Below are 15655 nucleotides of genomic sequence, written 5' to 3' on the forward strand. Positions count from 1 at the left end.
TTTAAGCCATAGGCCATAGGTGGTCACAAGTATTTCTATGATTCTACAAAGGACACTTCACTACGATTCTCAATTGTATAACATGCGGTGAAGTTCGATATTGTGTGGATAATTTGGGGAACCACATCTTTGCCATCAATATGACCACCTAAAGGAAGACCGCCGACTTTGACAGTCTTCCCACTAAGCTGTTCCAAGTTATAATTTTGCAGAATTACTGCTTCTATTATTATCCTAGAAATCCGAGATACTCCCCGAAGAAGAGCATTCGCCATAAGCAGGGATGACAGGTGGGGGCTGAAATAGGCTAATAGGAGGAAGGCACATACATTTCACCTTAGAACCGTTTAGTTGTCTGTTTTTCCATATAATTTCTACGGATTTTGTCTCCACGATCTCCGTCATGAGCACAGTAATTGGAGGTAAGTCATCCTAGAATGCATGGAAAAACACCTCAAAGCAAAAAGGTTTCTGCCCTGGATATTCTGAAAAAGCTAACACTTTTTGGATCACTTTCGAGAAGTGTGTCGGGGTTAAATAACCGGTCCATCTGCTCTTCCTTGGTTTTGGGAAGGCGAAAGCGTTAACAAAGAGTTTATCGGAAGTGGTGATGTCCTTTATACTGCCTAGTCTGAAGGACATGAAAAGCTGCAATGGAGCATGTAACCTTTCCTCGTTCTGCTCGATTAGGCTGGTGACTTCACTGTTTCTTTTTCCCTGAGGCAAGTAGTGTCAGACTGAAAATAAACATTCTGTTGAATCTATGGGTCATATTACCCTTGCAAGTGCTTTGATAGGCGAATATCGAGTGTGTTGACTAATTTGCAAATCAGTAGCATTGTTTCTGTTTATGGTGTTACCGACCTTGGTATCACTTTTGTGTTTTGTTCAAAATTCAGACGCTCTCACCAAGTCATGTGTTCGTTGTTGCATCGGGGAATTCTGGCTCAAGACAATATCGGACGAAAATTACTTTATCGCATAAGTCTATCGTATTGAAGGAGGTAAAGGAAAAAACAAAAGCGGATTAGTCAGGATCATTATACCATGTAATGCAAAAAGCAATCCCTAAAGAGGTGCAAGCTTCTCGGAATGTCTTGCGGAAACCGAAGCAAACGCAGGAACTCTCAGCGATGATGCACAGGTATGATTGACGTGAAAAGGAACCTTGCCTTGGATGGATTTTACAACGATGGACCCTGTAACGATAACCGACAAACGGTTTGCGATTTTTTCATGATACCTGCGCTCCCTGTACCAATATAAGGCTGATTGAGTAGCGTTCCAAATTGCAGTATAAGGAACTCTCGAAGCCTGTACCAGGTATGACAACAAAATCCCATTTGGAGATTACAATAGCGAGGCGATTCTTTGGCTCCCATAACTTACATAAAAACGCTAATAAAAACGGACTGCGGATTATTCAAATAGCAGTGTCGCACGACATGGTTGTTGGAGATACCTTGCTTACACGGAAATCGATCCACAAGCGAACGTGGACGAGCTGGAGGTCTTGTCAAATGAAAATCACGGACAACTCCAGGAGCTAGTGAGTATGCAAGAAACAGTCCATCCGAACTGGTCAAATATGGTGACGAGCAACTACCCCAAGCAGTTCATCAACTCATGCTCAAGGTCAAGTCAGTAGGTATCAAAGTTTGATGATTGCCAACAAGGGATTGTCGGTCCTATACATAAAAAGTGGGATATCATGCAATGCAGCAATTATAGAAATATCACGTTACTGTGACCATCTGTAAGATTTTCTCCGCTATCTGCCCCATATACACAGAACATCATCGGCCTAAATCAAAAAGGCTTCACTCCATGCAAATCAGCAATAGATCAGATTTTCTCTCTGCGGTGATCATTGGGAAAAACTATTGGGATATGACCATTAATTCCACCAACTTTTCGTCGACAACAAGGCTACCTGTGATACTATAACTTGGGTTAAACTGTGCACAGCCATGAGAGAACTAAATTAAAGTGACTGACTAGGCTGACCCTGACCAATGTGCGAGGCCAAATAAAAGCAGCAGGATCACTCTCGAGATCATTCACCACCAACAATAATCTAAGACAAATGCCTGTCTTGCGTATCCGTTTTAACCTGATCTGTAATGCTGATGTAAATGCGAGAGGCACCATCTTCTTCAAGTCCACCAAACTACTCGCTTGTGCTGACGATGTCAACATCATGGGAAGAACAACCAGAGATGTACAAATTGCCTTCATCCAGATCGAGGAGGTGACGATTAGCGTGAGATTTGGTTGTACATTAATGGTGGGAACGTCAGCATTACCACTACCATTTGCCCTTCTTTGAATGTACAAATAATTAAAAAAGTGGCTTTCAGGGACTTCCCGAAAAATATTCAGTTCTTCTAAAAAATTGCTTAACCTCCAGTTAATATACAAGTGAGTACTATAATTTTAGTTTAAATATTTGAATTTTTATTAGACCTTTTCAGATGGGCTTTTAACGCGCATATTTTGCGTGAATTCCGCATATTTAACTAATTTCGGTAATTAACGGTTGGAATAGCTTCACGATTTATCAATTTGAAATGCAAAACATGACTTGAAATTTTAAGAATAAATTAATATTTATCTTAACTACTTTAGTTTTAATATGTGTCAGATGGAAGTAGTTACTTCCTGCTGCAGTAGAAACCCTCAATTTAATGTTCCTGTAAAGTGGCGACAATGAATCTACTAACCCAGTGATAACAAGAGTTGAGTAATAAGTAATGCATGCCTTAAGCCTTTCGCAACCAGCTCATAACTTTACATAATATCAAAGACATTTTTATCTAATTAGTAGAAAATATCTTGTGTTTTCCTCGTCTTATGTTTTGTTTTATCCATTCATGCGAGGAAACCGGCCAATTGTTAGAAGATGAAGACAGGGCGGACCCCGAGAGATAGAAACGCGGTCGCCTCACCTCCAAAATGTAGCCATGTCTTGCACTTGTCGAGCTTGATCTTAAAATTTTTGACCGTTTTTAAAAGTCACAGCTATGTATCTATCATAATGTCGTGGCTACGTGGAGTGATATAATCAAATTTCGTATGAGGACATTCTTTTCATACTAATTATATGCATGGAAAAATATTTCAGGTGAATGTCGGGCTTTGGCGGACTTTTGAGCGACTATGTGGTCATACTGGCCACGGTACAGCTATTTAACGGAAAAACGAATGTTTCAATAATTTTCCACCCAGTTTTTGTTAGAAATGACAAAACTCCTTCAAGCATGTACTGACCTTAGCAATGAAGATGTTTCGCAAAATGAAAATTAATATTTTTCATAAGCCAAGGGGAGATATTTTATTTACGAATTTTGATATATTTGAATAATTTTTATGAATACTTCCTTGATCTTAAGCCAATTAAAATATGCATTGCAATATTTTGTTAAAATTTGAGATATTGTGGAAAATTTTAAGTTCTCATGAATACAAATTTCAAAACTTTGAACTTTTTCAAAACGAATTATTTACAAGAAACCTTGAAAGAAATCGGATTTCATTTTGAAGAACGGTACAAGGCGAAAATCTGGGTCTAGTCTATATTTGCGTATTTTGAGATGCATCTAACAAAGTAAACATACTTGAACAACGAAATCGGATCATCTCTTTTGTTAAGCTGAAGCAAGATCTCATCTCAAGCGTGTAAGAAGTGCAGATTCGATTACTTCATCTAGTCTGGATTACCTTCGTTGTTGACCAACAAAAAATCCACACGAGGAATCTATCACTGGTCAAATCTGCGTATAATTAAGTAATAATTTCAAGATACACTTCACATGGATGAATGCTGGAAACTATGTCTGGAAGTCACCTGATGAAGCTTGATATTTTCTATGGACCGGTAAAAATGGTCGCATAAATATCGATATTTGTAATTTTTTATCCGGTTCGCAAAACAAAAAGTCAGTTACCAGTTTCGGGTCGTCAGCAAAATCTACGAATGGAGTATAAACTTTGGGTTTTCCTTTTATCTTAAAAAGTGGATTAACATATTACTTTTGCTGTACTGTTAAGAGGTGAATGAATTACGAACACTATAAATTTGAAATGATGCTTTAAGTGAGTACCGAAATGGTTACATCCGCGAATGAACAGAATGAATAGTTTACATTTTAGGTCGAATTCTCTGGATATCTTGTGTTTGTATTTATTTATTTATTTTTTGAAACATAACTGTAAAACAGATGTTGGAATCCGAAATTTGCATTTATGTAAATTGTGCGACGACCTTTTAAAATCTTATATTTTATTATATTATGTTGTGAATTATATAAACCTGTTACCAGACAGAATCTGATAAGAAGTGTATCATCTTTATGTGTTTCCTTAATTAATTGATATCTCACATGTTAATTTTAGTTTTAAAAGCGTCTGTATTTCATTGAGTTACCAGGATACTTGCGATACATCGGACATCCAACTTTTATCGCGAATAGGCAGTTTTTTTAAGGCTTAGAAGTAGCAACTACCGAATTTAGCCCAAAAGTCGAAATTAACATAAATGCTGAGGACTAAACACACCACACCAATTTTCCCAAGATCATCCTCCACAAACGTAGCTTCACAATCACGATCATTAAGAATGCACTTTGATAGCCTATGCATTATATGTGGTTTCGGTATTGACAAGAGTTTTTGGAAGCCAGTTAGGAAGTCAAGCTCATTTTTACTCCGCTGCCTGATGAGCTACTTGCTAAAGAGGAGGAAGATCCCCGAACGTGACCGGTCTTGCACACAACGTTTGAATTATGTGGTTTTTATATAGCTTTTTTAGGTTTATCAATTGCCCAGTACCAAGTGCAATGATAGTGAAACTAAGGCATATTTTCACTGGACATTAAATAAAAACAAGTCGGGAAACCGGAAGCTTCACGCTTCAGGTATAAAAGGTTTTATGTTTCCCTATGTGAGAAGCATAACGCAGTTCTCCATTGACTGACAGCATTGACTCAAGATATTTAAATTGCTCAGTGTTGTCAGCTTCAATGACCTGCCCAGAACTGAGCGAATTAAATATCTTGGGTCAATGCTATCAGCCAATGGAGGACTGCGTTATGAAATTGCTTCACGCATTAATGCGACCTGGATGAAGTGGCATTCCACAACTGGTGTTCTTTGTGTATCAGCGCACGTCTCAAATCTAAAATTTACCGCAATGTCGTCCGTCTGCCGCTCTCTCTAGTTCTGAGTGTTGGCCGATTATAATAGACAATAAACGGCGTCTTGCGATAATGGAGACGAAGATATTGCATTGGACTGGTGACGTGACACGTTTTGATTACATCCGAAATGCGGATATCCGCGATCGATATGGGGTTGCACCGATCGTGAAGAAACTCCGAGGAAGGCGTCTTCGGTGGTATGGTCACGTAATTCACGTTAACAAGATTTCACTTGCCAAGATTGCTCTCAACATCGAAATCAATGGTAAGCGACGAAAAGCTCGGCCGGAACAACGGTGGTTTGATACGCTGGATGGGCATTTAAAAACCTTGCGATTACATTCAGATCAGGCGTTTGATAAAATAAAATGACGAAACCGATCATGACCAACCGACCCCTCTTGTGAACGAGACAAAGGCTGAAGAAAAAGAAGAAGATGTGAGGAGCGACGAGTGCATGACAGCTCCATATCACATAGCTAAAAACTCCATTCCCCTCTATTGTTAGAAAACAATTTAAATAAACCATTTGATGGAAAGCTCTGTATTAATAATAGTCAACCTCATACGCTTCACTCTGAGTTTAATATTATTAGCAAATACGGAGAGCCTAACCTACAACAGATACAAAAAAGGGCTAGGGAGAAGTAGATTCTTCATAAATGGAATTTTGATATTTCATTCGAATGCCAATTATTCTCATTAATTATGAAGTCAGCATCTTATTTGCATGACTCGAGAGAGAAGCAGTAAGTTTGAACTGTTATAACTTTGGCGTTAATGGCCAGATTTTTATGCAATTTGGATTCTAAATAAGGTTCCCTATGCCGGTGCGAAAATTGGTAGTGGAATTTAAGGGGGTTTTCCAGTAAGTTTCTAAAAGTTTATAATATACTATTAGTAAGTTTATTTGAGCAGATATCGGAATGGGACATATTTTGAGGCCTAGATTTCATCCAAGCGCATCATCCTGATTTTTTTCGGATTTTTGGGTTGGGTAGTTTCCGAAAATGAGTCCTGTGTGCATTTTGACTCCTTACTCGTGCACTTTACGCTAAAACTAAAACAGTTTCGGAAATTACTAATCGAGACCTTTCATTTGATACCCTACATGACCATATCCGGTAACATTTTTTTTTAAATCGTCTCTTTTTGTTTTACACAAAACCTTAAAAAATAACAACATGAATAGGAGTCTGTATAGATTCCTTATGCTCCATAAAAGAAACAGATTTTGAGTGTCTACCCTATGGGTCAGATAGTCCAAGTTACTTTGGGAAAAATTCTTATCTGGGGTTTCGGCTTTGCTAATGGTAAACTGAATTTTATTATTAACGGAGGCTACAGACTCCTCCATCTGAAAACATCACAACACTCAAAAAACAAGGATTAACGGTTTCGTTCAGGGCAGAGGCAACTCTTCAGACGCTGCCTCACCTCTGCCCTGGGAGAAGCGTAATTGGAAGTGGCAACAGGGGGAAAAACGTTCCCTTATATAATCGCGAAAACACGACAATGTTAGAAATTATATTCAAGTTAAACCGTCAATAGATTGAGCCTAGGCTAGACTAAAGCTAGGTTATTGTTTGGGATATGGGTGATTCTATTTTAATAAAGATTCTGTTTGAAAAAAAGTTCACTTTCTTACTGATAAAGAGCGATATTCATAGGTAGAACTTTAAGCAAACCGTATCAAAAAAAAAATCTAAAATAGGGTTTATAGTAAACACGACCTCTCCTACTATTTTAGAAAAATGTTTGTGCTTCTTGGAGCTCAACAGGGTACGTTTAACACTCTGTCGATAACGGCTGCAAGGCATATCATTAGGGTCGGATGTTTCCTTTGCTGAGTCCAGGGGCCATTTCGTGAATTGGTTGTCTGGCTGGAAGACATTTTGAAGTATTTCTTGTGAGCAAAAGACAAGCTGAATTGATTTCTTTGCCAGGATGATTGAGATATTTAGATGATGGTAGTAATCGAAAAATTGGAATTTGAAAGTATATTGAACTGTAAAGCATGAGTGGACGCAATGTGAGAGCAAATACAAAGCGGTGTGTGACGGTCCTATTGTTCAAGCGGAATTCGAGTTTTGTCTTTAACCCATACGATGAAATGGGTATTGTCATCAATCCTGAATATCTCACCGGGGTCTACGTGGAAGTTTCTACAGAAGTACACAAGAACAAGATGATTATACTGGTTGAAATTCCTGTCCTTGCTCCGATACTTTCCTGAAAAAGCTTTGGGAGCTATTATGTGCACGTTGTCGTCAGAAAAGATGACATCCAGGCCATCACACAGACGTTTTTAACGTTCTGAGTGTGGCTTTTTTTACTAAAGTCAGGATCGTTTTGGAAATGCGAGTCATGATTTACCATATTTCTAAACTCCACTCTCCCAAAGTATATTGCTAAGAGACAGAATTTCAGTGAGTAAGGTGAATTAATAAAATTTTGGTATCTTAGCAAATCCTTGGAACTCTGAAGTTCTTCCTGGGTGTCGAACTATGCAGTTCTTTTATATCTTATCACCATATTTGCATATTTCTCATTCCTCCTATCAGGCTCAATTTCTGTTTCCTTTGGGTCAATCTTTATAAATAATTGACTGCAAAGTTGTTGTGTTTACCAAACGGTAACAAATAAAGCTTAGACCAAAATTAGGTTTATTTTTAATTAAATTTTAGTCAATAACCTTTCGGCCGAGTTTCCTAGCTTCTACTGGGCCACTGGGGTGAATCAGTAAATTAGGTTATCTGGTCCCATCTTCCTTTAGACAAATAACCTGGAGATTAGATTATGTGGGCTGGCACATTACTTCTTGCAGTAGATTTCACTGATGCCCCTATATTATAACACAGTTGATTGCGAAATATCCATTGCTGTTTCCGGCCAAGTTGGGTACGTTTTTAATAACAGCATTCCTATTTTTTTTTAATGGAAGCTGTTTCTTTCTTCTTTTTTGTTGGCGTCATCAACTTTTCCGTCAGCCAACACTTTCTGGATGCGATTTTATACCACTTAGAGTTTCTGTTCTTTGTTTTGGAGGAAGCGGGGTATCATTCATCTCCGATCTAGTTTTTTCCTTTGGAATCAATTTGGTTTTATTTACCCTTTACCCGGTATAACCAATATATCCAGATATAGCAATTTTCCGTTGGATGCGCTCTCAGTTTTCGTCTTGGGAAGGATCAGTTACAGATTTTTGACATAATTTACTAGCATCTTCGAAGTGAACTCAGTTAGGCAGTTGTCCAACTGGTCCTCCAATACAATGTCTGCCACGACAGGCGAAAGCTGGTTCTCCATAGACTAACTAAACATCTGTTTATAGGTATGAGTATGGAAACCAAAAATTTTGTTGCCCATCCACTAAAAAGTTAAGATTTCTAAGAACTCGTCACAAAAAAGTTTGATATGGTTTTGCAAGATTGCCCATGTTTAAGGTTTTGTGGAAAACAATGCCATATTAAAATTGGTTTACAGTCAATCTATTTGTTTATCTGTCCTACGTATTTTTGGAGATGGAGATAAAAACTAGCCTATCCGGTATCCGGTCTAGGCCTGCCTTAATAAGGAACACCAGACATCCCGGTTTTGCGCCGAGGTCCACCTCATGTAGGGGGCCAAAAATTCTTCGGAGGATTCTTTTCTCCAACGCAGCCAAGAGTTCGCAATTTTTCTTGCTAAGAACCTCAGTTTCCAAGGAATACATGAGGACTGGCAAGATCATAGTCTTGTACAGTAAGAGCTTTGACCCTATGGTGAGACGTTTCGATCGGAACAGTTTCTGTAAGCTGAATAGGCTGTGGGAAGATTGGAACTGGGAAAGCCAAACAGCAGTGAAGCCCTGTACATAGAAACGTAAGGTATACAATTTTAACGCTAGATGTTACCATGTGAGATACCAAATGAAAGGACTCGAATCGTACTCATATTTTCAGAAGTAGGTTTTAGTTGTGATTACCTGCTTTATATCTACAAATGGGCCCTTTATATGGTTACCAATTGAAGAACACGTCTGTGTTGATGGTTTACTAAAAGGTGTTTGCGATATGTGTTTCTAGGGCCAGCTAATAATTCTATTGCATGCCATCGCTAGCAATTCTTTGTTGGAAATCAAATCAGGATGGAGTACCCTGATCCTACGAGGAAGGGAAATGTTACCAAAGACTTGGATAATATTGGTGTTGGGATAGTTGCATTTCTGGTTCTTGAATAAACGGAGACAGCGGATATTGCTTCCTAAATAAACCGATTCGTCAACACCTTAAATATTCTGCCGATTAAGATAGTTAAGAAGGGTGGATGACCCGTCAGACTGATAACCGTACCTTCTTTGGTACTTATCTTCAGTCCAACTTGGCTTGACTCCTTCTTAAAATCCAAAACCATGTGGCCAAGATCCACAAGTTGCTAAAAGAACAAAGAAGGAAAGATGTGATGGTCCATTGAAGCTCTTTGCGTGGCCCGCACAGAATGAAGGACGCTACCGATAACGAGTTCAATCAAATAATATCAGCGATAAAACGCAACCCTGCGGACTCCGCATTGGACTTCGAATTACTCAGAAATTTTTAGTTTCTCCTAAATGCCACTGCTATGCAGAGCATTCCCGATGCACACCTTGCTGACGCTTTTCTTTTAGTCTTACATATATACCCTATTTTGACAAACAACCTTTCATCTGTCTTGTGAAAATCAAGATTACTTTATTGTGAATTCATACACCAATTAAATTAATTGTAATTGTAAGATTGTAGCAAAAACTGTTTTCATCCTTTTCTCTGAGGAATTTTGGTAGTTCTGTTTATTTCTTTGATAATCTTTGCATTCGTTGCTTGCTTAGTACTAGTAATCCCACAAAACTTCCTACAATTTGTTCTCATAGAATCACTGAATTGTTTGTGGACCTTTACTATAAGATTCGAATTGAAGAGTATTCAACTGGGATCTGACAAAGGTCGCTGAATGGACACTTTACAGTTTTCTGTGATAATAGTTAAACATTATCAATTAAAAAGGTGATCTCACGGAGAAGAAGCTTTTAGTTTTAGTCTGGGAACTGGGGCGGGGGGGGGGGGGGGAGACTCACTGAGGAAGAGACAACTGGTCCTCGAAATACCGGAATGTGGAAAATAAAGATTTTTATTGAGCATCTAAAGAACAATTTAATTCTCTTCTTTGTCTTTGTCTTACTAAAAACCAGCTGGACAAAACGACACAATAACAGTAGAATTAGATCTTTCCAGCTAACGGAATATCTCTAGCTTGGAAAGTGCAATTAGTGCCAGTAATAAAATCAGATAGAGACTCAACCCCTGTGTCCATTTTCAAGCTGCCAATAAATCGACTTTCTTCCATGTAGACCTTCAATATTGTATACCCCCAAGGCGTGCACCTCTCTCATGAGTCATGCAACCCAAGTATACATATAGTATATATTTTCGATCCATACCAATTCCAGGTTAGCTATAGTTAAAACCCTAAAAACAAGCTAATTAAGAACACAGAAAAGTTTGTTGCCCAGTAAATGAGGTGTGACCCGAACCCTAGACAAACAAAGCTGCAGACAGAGAGCAGGCAGTTAGCCAGTCCAGGATGAATTGAACAGTCTAGATGCTCAGTCAAATTCTCTTTTCTGTGAATTCACTTGCCAAGATTGGTCTGAATACTGAAGTCGATGGTAAACGGCCAAAAGGCCGGTCGAAACAACGGTGGTTTGATACGCTCGATGGGGACTTAAAAGCTCCTAGATTGCATCCAGATCAGGCATTTGATAAAATAAAATGACGAAGCCAATCACGACGAGCCGACCACGCTTGTGAACGGGACAAAGGCTGAAGAAAAGGAAGAAGAGAAGAAGCTCGCTCGGTAGATGCAATCGGTACACCGCTTCCTGACTGGCGAAACAAAGCTACAGAGAGGTTTGGGCTTTACCTCTTTAAAGCTCGTGTATCAGGCGACAAACCTAACAGTCTCGGCAGCACGGTCAAAAGTTCCCTGCCCTGAGTTTTAGGGTATAGACAGGCAAGGTCCACTCTTGGCGGTCGTTTCATAGGTGCAATCGATTCCCCGCTGGCTGCTTTGAAGCATGGAATTTATTTGTACCACTTGTCTGACATAGTCTTAGAAGGGGTTCATAGCGTTAATTGTGGAGTCTGTCTTTGGTTGGCTAATACGAGGGATTTTAAACTGTAAAAGGTTTGTGTGTATATTTGGCCAGTGCAGAAAGGGGCTTATGTTGCTTACGTGGTTGCCTATTTTATAAATAAAACGCTGCAAACATAATTATGAAACTGACAATGATTCTAACAAAAAATATCACCATTTAACTATTTAACTAATAGGAATTAGAATTGTTAACTAACCGACCATATTACCTCATTTTTGGTTGTCTAATCTCGACTTGTTAAAAACCGGTCCCCGGTATAAGCTATCATCCGATTGGTCGTAGATGTTGATATCTAATAGATACTCATAAAAAAAATGCATAGCATTGCCTCAATAGGTATATGTGCACATATATTTTTTTAGATTGGCAGGGGGAAGTATATATAGAATTGTTTTTTTAAGAGAATAATGAACATCAATTTACATCAAAGAGGATGCCGGGAATGAGAGAAGCTACCAAGAACTTAAAATAATGGAAATTCTAAAAAATACTAGGCTGTAAGCGAAGAGTGAAGGTGATGATGATAGTTGGATTTGTCAGGCAAATTCAGCGCAAGCCGATAGAGATAGAGAAAAGTGGAGAACATTTGGTTCTTAAGAAATCAGCGGAGACTACATACTGAGGAAAGATCCTTCAACTAGGAATTTGCACCTTTTCTGCTATTAGGAAATGCCCTTAGATTTGTAAAAACCTGCCCCAAGCTCGGGTTCGCTACATGTCTTCAACTAAAAAGTTGCACACACAAGAAGCATGAAATGGTTTCTCCAATAAGAAATTTCGAAAAGGCCTTGACTTAATGGCCGAGGTTATAGTGACTGTGATAAATAACAGTTAGAAAACAATTGATGTCAGTAAAACTAAAATAAATATTGTGAGTCATGAGAATAAGGACAAAATTAAATTTTAAAATTTTCTCATGTTGCCTGCGTTACCACGGAGAAAGCAGTACTTGATAGGCGAAAACTGCTTGCGAGGAACCCATTTTTAATTCAAAGTTAAGTTCAATTTTTGTAAAATATTTACTGTAGAGGGACTAACAAAAGTAGTTAGGTGAAAATTAACATTATAATACTTATATACTAAAATGGCTCTAAATCAGCGCTGGCAGAGCACAAAACCTGCTAGACTTTGAGGCGCGATAGAAACCGGACATACTACCGGTCATCGAACTATCTTCGAGTCGTCACTCAAATTAGCATTTTATTGTTTTTCTGACGATAGGATCATAGTGAGAAATTTGAAAAAAACGAAGTGTTTAGATAAAGCATTACTATCGGCAATTACTCATCGAAGTGATAAGTGAGCCAACTGCTCCTACTGTAAATGGCAGACTGTATAGCATAGATCGGGAAGAAGAAGAAATTTGAATATTCGAACTACAAAGGAGTAATAGTTAATAGTTACTAAAGGTATGGGAAACTGTCTAATAGAGGCAAAGTAGTTAAGTTAAATCCACTAGAGGGTGGTAAGTAGGCGTAATAAATTGAATAATATTATAGTTTCTGCCATTCTAATCATCATCTCAACACACTAGAGAGGGATCTATTTTGCAGGACCAAATCCAAAAAATTATCAGGTCCCACAAGGCTACGTTGAGCTTTTGAATTCGAACTAGTTGCACCGAACAACATTTTCGTGATTATCAAAATTATGCTATCTGTGGTTATACTTGATACAGGGCTGAAGAAACCACCCAACGTAGTTGTGAATGTCTCCTATCGAATGTTGGACTACTAATATTGATGAAACCTTGAAAAATCTTTGTCTCGAAGAAAGCACACTTTGTTAGGTTTCTTAATATTTACAGGTGGACCAAAATCCATTCCTATTGAAAAAATTGTCAGCAGTATTATGTTGTGAAATTTGAAGGTCGTAAGCAAGGTCAAACTGTTAGTTACAAGGTAACAAGAAGGTTTCAATGTAATATTAAGAAGCGTTTGGAGAAAATTGTACGGCCCAAATTAAGATTTTATCAAATTTTAAAGTGAGATGTGTCCTATAATAACCACCATGGATTATTAATTTCAAATTTGTTTGTTTCAAGTTTGTTTACATCCATTCTAAATCAAAACTGGGTCTCAGTAACGGAACATTATTAAAGAAATTATAAAAATAGTACGTCTTCCCTATAGACTGCGAGAAAACCTCATAACGGAGTTGTTTATCTCACCCGCCATACAACATTATCATATGACATAACAGCATATAGACGAAGGCATAATAGTGAAAAAAATTTCATTTGCATTAATATTCCAAGCTTACTTGCAAGCATAAAATAAAATCCAATAAAAACACCAGACAACAACATGCTCTCAAACTCCAATCAGTTTCGCTCAATCCACATGTTATCTTCAGATGATGAAATTCCGACATAACTCGCTGTTTACATTTGCAAATTAACAATTTTTCTGTGAGCAGTCACAACGATCAATACTATCTGATCAGCCGTAATGTGTTCACACTTATCCGAAGCAAGAATTCACGATTTCTTGTTTAATTACCTCTTGGACACTCTCAGATGATCTTAGAATCTAGAATGTAAATTTTGCACTCGTAATTCAACAAAAAAACGTTAATTTTATGAAATTTGCGTTAACAAGTAAGCAAGAAGTAAAAAAGTCATACAGGACTAAGTGCAATCAATCAGTGAAGATGAGAGTAAATATCCAGAGTCCAATTAAACATCACAAGTGGTTCCTAAAACGAAAGATTCAAGCCAGTAACTCTGTGATGAATAATGTAAATTTGTAGATGCTATGGTTCGAATTCGGGAATATTTGCAAAATCTTCTATGAAGAGGAATATGTAAACGTTAATAGCTTGCAAATGGGCCTTTTCTGGGTTATCTAGCACATCAGCATTTTCTGGTTTAGATTTAGAAGAATAAGTAAGCCTAGCAAACCATTAACGGGATATTCGCCTTGAGTCATACAGGTATTATCAAAAATATTTCCGGGGCCTGTACTATTCTCAACGGATTTTCTTGCCATAAGTAGATGCTCCCGGAAACATTAATTCGAAGGTTCCAATTTTCAAGCTTTCTTTATTTATTTTCTTTCAATTAGTTGAACAAAGGAAATATCCCACTGAATATACGTCGACTCTGTAGTAATTCAACAAATATTTATAAATTTCTGAAATCGCGTCCAACAAGCATGTTAAAAGCAATTATCTTGGACTGAATTAAATCGGACTGTGTTAATTGGAAAATTCGTGATGTAATCCATACTTCTGCAGGTAATCACCATTTCACCGAATTGCAAAATCCAAAAGAATGTCTTACAGTCCATTCCTTCATTCATTCCGATCATTACTTTCAAAGAAAACATTTCAAAATTTTCCTCAACTAATTACCACTTAACACTTACATTAATTATCCAGAGCAGGTAACTAGCACTGTTTACACACTTTGTCGATAGTGTTTCTACAAAACATGAACAACTGGAAAACGATTTTCACTGCTAGACTTCTAACACAATTCTGTTAACTGAATTGAGTAATTTATCTCATTTAAATTAACGGCACGACGGTTTCCCTAGCGACTTCCTATTTTTCGAAATTCTCAGATCTTCCGACCACCACTGTATACCATCGCAAACTGAACAAAGACTCAAATGTGACTATGCTCTTAATAATCACCTGCGCCACCGACAATAACACCACTAATAGCCACTGTACACCGTGCACATATGTATTTATGTATCGAGATGGGTGTACCAGATAATAGGCCGGATTTCGCACAGATCGCGTCTTAATTCCTCAAGCTTGTGAATCGCACTGCCTCGAATTCGCAAGAAATGCCGGAATTAAAAATGATGGAGCTCGAAGCCGTAGCAAATCTGTCCATGAGACTGCTGCAAGCTAGGCGACACATTGGTAAAGGTGTCCACCAACAACAACAAGGTCTACTATGGAAATCCCTTGGTACAAGGCGCCCACCAGTGATACCAACAAGCTGTTGTCGTTCGAGTCTACGACAATTACAATAACAGAAGACGAAATAAATACGGGAAATGGGCTAGTAATAGAGGGTGAGGTTCTTGCTGAGTCCCACACTGGGCTTGGGACATGCCTCCTATCCATCGATGTCATCGTGATGTTGGCAATTTATTCAAATTACGGTTATTTGTTGTTGTTATTCGGTTTTTTATTGTTTGCAATTTTTTCAGGCCATTCCCCTAGTTGTAGGAAATTGAGAGTCGTAGATTTTAGCTCACTATGTGACTGGCATCAGCTATGATAGACTTCATATGTGACTCATGATTGAACCGAGAATTGTTTA

The 15655-nt window shown here is 38.1% G+C and overlaps 1 protein-coding gene across 1 annotated transcript in view; it reads right to left on the reverse strand.

Annotated features, from left to right (window-relative positions):
• The window catches only part of LOC119660004 (putative fatty acyl-CoA reductase CG5065), a 37202-nt gene extending 22040 nt beyond the window's left edge, over positions 1–15162 (reverse strand). The window contains exon 1 of the mRNA XM_038068382.1: positions 14742–15162. The gene's annotated coding sequence lies outside the window, so the exon portion shown is untranslated. The remainder of the gene's footprint in view (positions 1–14741) is intronic.
• Between the last annotated feature and the right edge of the window lie 493 nt (positions 15163–15655).

This window comes from Hermetia illucens, chromosome 6 (assembly GCF_905115235.1).
Source record: "Hermetia illucens chromosome 6, iHerIll2.2.curated.20191125, whole genome shotgun sequence".
Classification (NCBI taxonomy): Eukaryota; Metazoa; Arthropoda; class Insecta; order Diptera; family Stratiomyidae; genus Hermetia; species Hermetia illucens.